Here is an 11,317-nt window from a genome sequence, read left to right as displayed (position 1 = left end):
TTACGCTGCATAGTAAACGGCGTAAATTTATAACGTGAAAATTAATGCTGGAATAGCTGCTTATTTTCAATTCTCTCCTAAAATAAAGTTAATAAAAGTTAATCAATATGTTATAAGCATCTAAAAATGGTACAATTACAAAATACAACTCGTCCCGGAAAAAACAAGCCCTTATACGGCTATGTAAACTCAAATGGATCAAATTTTTCAAACACCATAATAGGAAAAAATGTATGGAACTAGGGTTAGAAGAGTCTGATATGGAAGGCCTTGTAGCCTTGGAGGGGTTATTTGAGGAATCTGGAAGAGCTCCAGGCTTAGGTCCTTTCACCAACCTAAAAATGAAGAGTAGGAAGCTGCCACCTATAGGAGACTTTACCAATGTGGATTTATTTGTGGAGATGGTGGGAGATGAGATTAAAAATCTTAGTCAGGACAGCAGGGGCATGGACAACAATTTGTCTTGGTCCGAACGATTAGCTCTGACCACTCTAGAGAAAAAACAGAACATTGTTCTAAAGGCATCTGATAAAGGTGGGAACATTGTGGTCATGAGTAGGGATGATTATAAAAGAATGTGTGAGGACATTTTATTTAACCATGACTGTTACACCATTTTAAAGGATAACCCTACAGCACTATTCAAGAAAGAGTTGCTGAGCATTCTGAGTGATGCAAAGAGCAGATCTTTGATTAGTGCAGCTGAGTTTGGGTTCCTGTACCCACAATTTCCTGTTATGGCGTGTTTTTATAGCCTGCCCAAAATCCACAAAGGGTATCCTCCCTTACGTGGCAGACCCATTGTTTCAGGCATTAATAATCTAACTCAAAATGTGAGTACATATGTTGATCAGGTGTTGCGCCCTTTTGTCTTGAGTCTCACATCATATGTACGTGACACTATGGATGTCTTGAAACAGATTGACGGTATTTCTCTGGAGAAGGATACAATCCTGGCTAGTCTGGATGTTGAGGCGTTGTATTCATCCATACCTCACAAATGTGGTTATAAAGCGATCGAGTATTATCTGGGATCAAGAGGCACTCAGTTTGCAGCCCATAACCAATTTGTCTTGCAGTTATTACAGTTTGTTCTTGAAAAAAATATATTTATTTTTGAAGACAAAATCTTTCATCAGCAATGTGGTACTGCAATGGGGAGTCCTGCTGCTCCCACCTATGCAAATTTATTTCTTGGCTGGTGGGAGGAGACAATTGTCTTTGGGGACAAATTTGTCAAATGGACTTCATCCGTTGGATTATGGATTAGATATATTGATGACGTGCTGATTCTCTGGAACTCTACAGCGGATGAGTTCCATAGTTTTGTAGCAGCCCTCAACAAGAATGATGTAGGACTAAAGTTCACATGTGAGATCAGTGAGAAAGAATTGTCTTTCCTAGATTTGAAAATCACAAAAACAGAAGAAGGCACTATCCGCACTAAGGTACATCGGAAAGAAACAGCAACTAATAGTTTTCTGCAATGGAATAGCTGTCATCCTTATTCCCTCAAACGTGGCATTCCGAAAGGCCAATTTATGAGAGTACGCAGGAATTGTAGCTCTATGGGTGATTTTGAGTTCCAGGCCCAGGAACTCAAAACAAGATTGAAGGATAGAGGCTTCCCCAAGAGTGTTATCAGGAAGGCCTATGAGGGAGCAAGGGATGCAGATAGGCAATGTCTCCTGGTCCCTAAAAAACGGAAAGAAGAACAGGTTACGAGACTCATAGGCACCTATGATTCAAAACAAAATGATATTATGCAGATACTGAATAGGTATTGGCGTATTCTCAGTTCGGATGTAGATTTAGTAGATCAGATCACACAGAGGCCGTCTGTCACGTATCGGAGAGGGAAAAACATTAGGGACAGAGTCATGCACAGCTGTTTTGACCCCATTTCACCTAGGGGTACGTGGCTGGATAGACAAATACCAGGCACTTTCAGATGTGGTAGCTGTAAAGCCTGTGATTTCATTTTCAAAGGGAATAGCTTTACCAGTGTTGTTACACAGAAAAAATACAATATTCGGGATTATGTCAATTGTAAGACAGCGGGAGTGGTTTACCTAATTACATGCCCATGCCCCCTAAATTATGTGGGTAAAACAGCACGACAATTTCGTCGTCGTATTAGGGAGCATGTTGGAGATATTATCCATGTTAGGGACACCCCAATATCTAAGCACGTGCATGCTAAACATCAAGGCCAGGCAGCATGTTTAAAGTTTCAAGCAATTGAACTTGTTAGACCCCCTAAAAGAGGAGGGGACTGGGACAACCTGATTTTACGTAAAGAAGCACAATGGATCCATAGACTGGAATGTCTACAACCAGCTGGTCTAAATGAGCAGACTAACTATACATGTTTTATTTAATATGCGATACCATTCCCCTGTAGGTGGCTTACCTTTACTGGGCTGCCCTTAGGGTGGGTGAGTCTTTATCTGCATTTTGTACTATTTTTTGAGATAGCCATTTTTGGTCAGCCGACACTTAAAGAGATCGTTTGTCAGTTTTTCTTAATATGAGGGACTTAGTAATCTTGTCCACCTCACATGTGTTTATTTACTCTGGAGTTGCTTTGTGAGGTAGTCCACTTGCGGTGTTTAACTGTCCCGCAAGATATACTTATAATACATTATCGTGCAGCGCTTACCTTCCTCGTGTTTGGCAGTCCGGGCGACACGTCCTTGGCTTCTACTGCGCCTGCGCGTTCGGTATGATGCGGCCGATGATGACCCCTGGTTGTCAGCTGACGGCGGGGGGTCACATGGGCAGGTGTCACGAATCGAGAGGGTGCTGTGATTGGTCAGTTCATGTGTTGCCGCCAATACGAGGGGTGGAGTTTAGGCGTTTATAGTAACCCAGCGCCTGCAATGAAGTATGCCGTTGACATCGATACGTGCATCTTCCCGTGACGCACAGCAGAATATCTGCTGTTGAACATTACTATCGCTGGCGATGAGGCCAGAGTTACCAAGATACGGACCCCTGAGGATGAGTATCTGAAACGCGTAGGGTCGTCTATTGTTTATGGAATGTCTGCATTGGGGACAGTCATATTGTGTTACACCCAGCGCTAGGAGATCCGATTTTCTCGGGCACCTGTGCTTTATTTTGGGGATTGTACTACTGTTGTGCCCTGGTTATATGCTGATTCTAGACAAATATCGTTATAAACACTGAGATATATGTATCATAATGACTCAGTGTTTTTTGTTTAATACATTTTTTAATTTTCACGGTGGGGCTTATGTCACAGTGGTGTGTTACCCCTGTTTTTAAAACAAGTTACTATTAAAAGGTATATTTTACTCAGTTGTCACTTCAGTGAACCTTATAATTAATTTTTTCATATTGTGGGAGCACAATCAGATTTTTTATCGAACTATACAGTGAATTTACAATATGTTATAAGCATCTAAAAATGGTACAATTACAAAATACAACTCGTCCCGGAAAAAACAAGCCCTTATACGGCTATGTCGACGGAATAAAAAAAGAGTTACGACTCTTGGAATGCGACCGTGGAAAAACAAAAAATAATCCTTGGTCATTAACGTGCAAAATGGCCCGGTCATTAAGGGGTTAAGGTAAAAGTAGATTAACATCTACTTTTACCTCAAGATAAGGTAAATATATACAGCCCCAGAACCAAGCTCAGTACAAATATACAGACCCAGAACCAAGCTCGGTAAATAAATACAGACCCAGAACCAAGCTCCGTACATAAATACAGCCCCAGAACCAAGCTCAGTACATATATACAGCACCAGAACAAAGCTCAGTACATAAATACAGCACCAGAACAAAGCTCAGTACATATATACAACATCAGAACAAAGCTCAGTACATATATACAGCACCAGAACAAAGCTCAGTACATATATAACTCCAGAACCAAGCTCAGTACATAAATACAGCCCAAGAACCAAGCTTATTAAATATATACAGCAGCAGAACCAAGCTCAATACATAAATACAGCACCAGAACGAAGCTCAGTACATAAATACAGTACCAGAACAAAGCTCAGTACATATATACGGTCCCAGAACGAAGCTCAGTACATATATACAGCACCAGAACCAAGCTCAGTACATAAATACAGTGCCAGAACAAAGCTCAGTACATATATATATATATATATATATATATATATATATATACTACAGTACTGATCAGTCACAGGGAGAATAAACATTTTCATTGAGTGACTCACAGGTGACATTTCAGATTACTTTACGTTCTTTTTCTTTTTTCTTCTCCATCCGGTCCAGACCTCTATGACGACTTCTCCTGGGCATGGCCCATTTCTGCAGTTTTCAGCTAAGATGTCTTCGGCTCCTCACTTTTCCAACATTTCCGCACCTATAAACGTAATATAATAGTATCATACACTGTGCCCCTGAATATAATTGTACTATACACTGTGCCCCTGAATATAATAGTACTATACACTGTGCCCTTGAAAATAATAGTACTATACACTGTGCCCCTGAATATAATAGTACTATACACTGTGCCCCTGAATATAATAGTACTATACACTGTGCTCCTGAATATAATAGTAACATACACTGTGCCCCTGAATATAATAGTACCATACACTGCACCCCTGAATATAATAGTATTATACACTGTGCTCATGAAGTAAAACCCCACACACTAACAATGCCAGATAGGTAGATAGCGGCAGTCACAATGACCTGTGTAGATAGCGCATGTCACAATGCCCCCTGTAGATAGTGCCACTTACGATGCCCTTTGTAGATAATGCCCCCTGTAGATAATGCCAGTTACAATGCCCTCTGTAGATAACGCAGATTGTAGATAGCGCCAGTCACAATACCCCCTGTAGATGGTGCCAATTACAATGCCCTCCGTAGATAATGTCCCCTGTAGATAGCGCCAGTTCCAATGCCCTCTCTAGATAATGCCCCCTGTAGATAATGCCCCCAACACTGCCCAGAAAAAAAAATTCCCCGTTCCCGCGCCATCCTCCAGGAATGCAGGACTGGTCAGAGACCAGACGGCGTCATCTAGTGTAATGGCGCAGTCGGCGTGATGACGTCATCGTGCCGACTGTGTCATTAGTAAAGCGCCGAATGAAAGGAAGGGAATGGATAGTTCCCTGTCTCGCCTCCGCTAAAGTAATCAATTGTAACCGCATCCTAAGGACGAGGATATAATTTGGTGAGAGGTCCCGCTTCACCCCGATTCTCTGAACTGGCTGTAATTTTAACAGCCAGTACCGGAGAACCGGGGCAAACTGGGCCCCTTTCCAGCCTCGGGCCCTGGGCACTTGCCCAGATTGTCCTCATTATAATCCGCCCCTGATGCCGCCCGATGAACACTGTTAAATCAAAACAGAAATGGCGGAATTACAGGGTTTTTTTCAATTCACCCCACAAAATGTAGGTTTTTAAAAATAAAAATGTAATACATTATATGGTACATTAGGCCGCAGGGTAAATTCCACGTAAACAGCGCCATTCATCGGTTAACTGTTTAGATTATACCAGTTCAAGTGACCTTTATCAAAAAACACCATAAGAAATGTTTTCCCAATTAACCTTCTAATTGGGCCTAGCATGTGTGATGTCTGCTAAGCCGTTGTATCTAAGCATATTATATGTGATACTGTCTCCTGAGCCGCTGTCTCCTATCAAGTAGCAGAGCTATCAGGTGTCATAGTGTAATGAAACGGGGTAGGGAGACGGACAGGTGAGCCCTAATCTACCCGCAACTCAGTCCCTGCCTACTTGCACGGCCCGCCCTAAGTGACGGCGTACAACTGGGCGACGGTCCCTTCGCTCAATAAGTGCAAGACAGACAAACACAAGACAAGGGCACACAGAAGAAAAAGGGGGAGGTAGGGGCAGTACAGTGAGGACAGTATACAAGGCATATAGGACATACAGTTAGGACGTATACTGGGAATATAGTACATATAGTGAGGACAATATACAGGGAATAAAGGACATACAGTGAGGACAGTATACAGGGAATATAGGACATACAGTGAGGACAGTATACAAGGCATATAGGACATACAGTGAGGACGTATACTGGGAATATAGTACATATAGTGAGGACAATATACAGGGAAAAAAGGACATACAGTGAGGACAGTATACAGGGAATATAGGACATACAGTGAGGACAGTATACAAGGCATATAGGACATACAGTGAGGACGTATACTGGGAATATAGTACATATAGTGAGGACAATATACAGGGAATAAAGGACATACAGTGAGGACAGTATACAGGGAATATAGGACATACAGTGAGGACAGTATACAAGGCATATAGGACATACAGTGAGGACATATACTGGGAATATAGTACATATAGTGAGGACAATATACAGGGAATAAAGAACATACAGTGAGGACAGTATTATGTTTTATTTTGTTTCAGCTAAATGGTCAGGGGAAAAAACAGTAATTAGAAACTCCTTTATCGGAGATGAAGACGGCCTGCAGGCGACTAGATCACGAGAAGTAACAGTTTACTGTGTTTCCAACGAATATCAGTCTAGAAAAGTCTATAAGGCTCCATCACATCACGTTTTTAGCCTCCACTTGATGTATATGCCAGGAACAACTAAACCGTGGCATCTGTCAAGCATAGACTACAATGGCATACGTTAAATGTATATGTCATTAACTCTCATGACCCATTTCAAGACATATATACGTTAAACGGATGCCATAATAGCCTATAGGTGAGGGATGCCACTGTTAGGGGGAGTTCACACAGTTTTTTGGCAAGTTTTTTTACGCGGAAACCGCGCCGCAAAAAGCGTCAAAAAACGGCCCAAAATGCCTCCCATTGATTTTAATGGGAGGCGGAGGCGTTTTTTTTTCCAGCGAGCAGAAAAACCGGCTCACGGGAAAAAGGAGGGACATGCTCTATCTTTGGGCATTTAAATTGGCATGTATGCAGAGGAAAATCTGCCTTAAAATTCCAAACGGAATTTTGAGGCAGATTTTTCTCCTGCAAAAAACTAAGTGTGAACCCAGCCTTAGGCATCTGTCACAGGCATCCGTCACCCATCGACAGATCAATGTAACATATACATGTCATGAAAAGCTATTGTAAATCCTATGGCGTATACATGAAACGGAGGCCTGTGACATATGCTATATAGTGGTATACGTCACCCATAGTCTCCCATGCTTAACCCCTTCCCGCTCCTTGACGTACTATTACGTCATGGCAGCTGTATCGTTCGCGCTCCATGCCGTAATAGTACGTCTCGGGAGTAACGGCCGTTTCGGCCGTCCTCCCGACACATACAGGAGCTGTGACGCTGCTGTCTTGTTCAGCAGCTGTCACAGCTCCTGCAGCGGGGACCGATCGCTGTGTCCCCGCTGATTAACCCCTTAAAAGCCGCGTTCTATAGAGATCGCGGCTTTTTAGGGGTTAAGCTGCCATCGCCGGCCTGCTACGCGATAGCGGCCGGCGATGGTGACTATGGCAACCGGACACCAAACAATGGCGTCCGGCTATGCCATAGACGGAAGCCTAGTGGGTCCTGACAACGTCAGGACCCACTATGCTTGCTGTCAGTGAGTAGCTGACAGTTCTAATACACTGCACTACGCATGTAGTGCAGTGTATTAGAATAGCGATCAGGGCCTCCTGCCCTCATGTCCCCTAGTGGGACAAAGTAATACAGTAAAAAAAAAGTTAAAAAAAGATGTGTAAAAATAAGAAAATAAAAGATTTAAAAGTAATAAAAGTAAAAATCCCCCCTTTTCCCTTATCAGTCATTTATTATTAATAAAAATATATAAACAAACAAATAAACTATACATAATTGGTATCGCCGCGTCCGTAACGACCTGAACTACAAAATTATTTCGTTATTTATCCCGCGCGGTGAACGCCGTAAAATAAAATAATAATAAACCGTACCACAATCACAATTCTTTGGTCACTTCACCTCCCAAAAAATGGAATAAAAAGAGATCAAAAAGTCGCATGTACCTAAAAATGGTACTGATCAAAACTACAGTTTGTTACGCAAAAAAAAAGTCCTCGCTTTATTGATTGAAAAATAAAAACTTTATGGCTCTTAGAATAAGGTAACACAAAAAGTGAATGATTGTTTACAAAACGTATTTTATTGTGCAAACGCCATAAGACATAAAAAAAAACTATAAACATCTGGTATCGCCGTAATCGTATCGCCCCGCAGAATAAAGTGAAAATGTCATTTATAGCGCACGGTGAACGCTGTAAAAAAAAAAGAATAAAAAAACAATAGTAGAATTGCTGTTTTTTAGTCACCACGCCACCTAAAAATAGAATAAAAACTGATCAAAAAGCTGCATGCACCCCAAGAAAACTACAATGGATTCCTCAAGGGGTCTAGTTTCCAAATTGGGGTCACTTTTGGGGGGTTCCCAATGTTTTGGCACCACAAGACCTCTTCAAACCGGACATGGTGCCTAATAAAAAAGAGGCCTCAAAATCCACTAGGTGCTCCTTTACTTCGGAGGCCGGCGCTTCCGTCCATTACCGCACTAGGGCCACATGTGGGATATTTCTCTAAACTGCAGAATCTGGGCAATACGTATTAAGTTGCGTTTCTCTGATAAATCCTTTTGTGTTATAAAAAAAATGGTAAAAAGAGGATTTTCTGACAAAAAAAAAATGTAAATTTCACCTCTACTTTGCTCTAAATTTTTGTGAAACACCTAAAGGGTTCATGAACTTTCTAAATGCTGTTGTGAATACTTTGAGGGGTCTAGTTTCTAAAATGGGGTATTTCATAGGGGTTTCTAATATATGGGCCCCTCAAAGCAACTTCAGAACTGAACTGGAACCTAAAACAATAAATAAATGAGGCAACACTTCGCTTCTTACATTATACTGATAATGAGCCATGCCCACCCCGAGATGACCCCAGTTTTGACCGTTTGTATAAACGGAGACCCCTATTAGACCGTTCCAGTGCCCGGTTTTCCCAAGCATACACCCCCGAGAAGTGTATTTCTATTGATGAGTCCCTGGTACATTTTAAAGGGAGGGTTCAATTCCGCGAGTACCTGCCGGGTAAGAGGGCAAGGTATCGCGTGAAGATGTATAAGCTGCGAGAGTGCATCAGGGTATACCTACAGGTTTAGGATATATGAAGGAAAGGCCACCCCCAAACCAGACTGCATCCTGGACTACAATAGGTACATGGGAGGGATGGACTTGTAAGATCAAGCCCTGAAGCCCTACAGCGCCATGCGGTGTGGTATAAGAAGCTGGCCGTGCACATCATACAGATGGCTTTGTACAATGCGTACGTGCTACGTCGATGTGCAGGCCAGACGGGAACTTTCCTGGAATTTCAAGAGGTGATTATCAAGAACCTAATCTTTAGGGACCAAGAAGGGGGGGCACCCAGTACTTCTGGAAGCGAGGCCACACGCATCGTACCAGGGCAACACTTTCCAGGAGAAGTTCCCCAAACTGGCAAGAAGGGAAAAAGTCAAAAGAGGTGCAAAGTCTGCTATAAGAGGGCGATAACGGATGACACAATATATCAATATGACGCGTGTCCCGAATAACCAGAGCTCTGTATGAAAGAGTGTTTTAAAATTTATCATCCATCCCTTGGTTTATAATTTACCCCAATTTTACTTACCCTGATGCACTCCACACAGCTTATCCCCCCTCGTCTTTCCCCTCTGAGCCCTGCTGTGTGTCCAGGCAGCTGATAACAGCCACATGTAGGGTATTGCCATACCCGGGAGAACCCATATGACAGTTTATGGGGTGTAGGTCTCCGGTCAAAATGCTCACTACACCTCCAGATGAATGCCTTAAGGGTGTAGTTTTTAAAACTGGGTCACTTCTTGCGGGTTTCAACTGTACTGGTACCTCAGGGGCTTCTGCATACATGACTTCGCACTCGAAAATCCCCAGTAGGCCAAATGGTGGTCCTTTCCTTCTGAGCCCTCCCATGGGCCCAAACGGCAGTTTATCACAACAAATGGGGTATTGCGGCACTCAGAACAAATTGCGCAACAGAATGGGGTATTTTGTTTCTTGTGAAAATAAGAAATTTTCAGCCAAAACTACATATTATTTGAAAAAAATTATTTTGTTTTCATTCCCAGCCCAATTCAAATAAGTTCTGTGAAAAAACTATGGGGTCAAAATGGTCACAACACCCATAAATGAATTCCTTGAGGGGTGTAGTTTCCAAAATGGGGTTATTTGTGATTGGTTTCTATTGCTTTGATACCTCTGGGGCTCTGCAAATGCGACATGGCACCCGAAAACCAATCCAGCAAAATCTGTACTCCAAAGAACACACAGCGCTCCTTTCCTTCTGAGCCCTCCCATGGGCCCAAACGGCAGTTTATCACCACAAATGGGGTATTGCCGCACTCAGGACAAATTGGGCAACAAAATGGAGTATTTTATTTCTTGTGAAAATAAGAATTTTTGAGCTAAAATTACATATTATTGGATAAAAAATATATTTTTTTAATTCCCAGCCCAATTCAAATACGTTCTGTGAAGAAACTATGGAGTCTAAATGGTCACATTACCCATAAATGAATTCATTGAGGGGTGTAGTTTCCAAAATGGGGTCACTTCTGGTGGGTTTCCATTGCTTTGATACCTCTGGGGCTCTGCAAATGCGACATGGCACCCGAAAACCAAACCAGCAAAATCTGTACTCCAAAGAACACACAGCGCTCCTTCCCTTCTGAGGCCTCCCATGGGCCCAAACGGCAGTTTATTGCCACAAATGGGGTATTGATGCACTCAGGAGAAATTGGGCAACAAAATTGAGTATTTTGTTCCCTGTGAAAATAAGAAATTTTGGTAAAAAATTACATCTTATTGGAAAAAATGTCATTTTTTTAATGTCACAGCCCAATTGAAATAGGTGCTGTGAAAAAACTGTGTGGTCAAAATGCTAACAACAACCATAAATGAATTCCTTGAGGGGTGTAGTTTCCAAAATGGGGTCACTTTTGGTGGGTTTCCATTGCTTTGATACCTCTGAGGCTCTGCAAATGCGACATGGCACCCGAAAACCAATCCAACAAAATCTAGACTCCAACAAACATATAGCGCTCCTTTCCTTCAGAGCCCTCCCATGGGCCCAAACGGCAGTTTATCACCACAAATGGGGTATTTCCACACTAAGGACAAATTGGGCAACAAAATGGGGTATTTTGTTCCCTGTGAAAATAAGAAATTTTGATCACAAATGACATTTTATTGGAGAAAATGACATTTTTTCCATTTCAGTGCCCAATTCAAATACGTGCTGTGAAAAAACTGT

The sequence above is a fragment of the Rhinoderma darwinii genome, unplaced genomic scaffold, assembly GCF_050947455.1.
Source record: "Rhinoderma darwinii isolate aRhiDar2 unplaced genomic scaffold, aRhiDar2.hap1 Scaffold_93, whole genome shotgun sequence".
Taxonomy (NCBI): Eukaryota; Metazoa; Chordata; class Amphibia; order Anura; family Rhinodermatidae; genus Rhinoderma; species Rhinoderma darwinii.
This window is presented reverse-complemented; position numbering follows the sequence as displayed.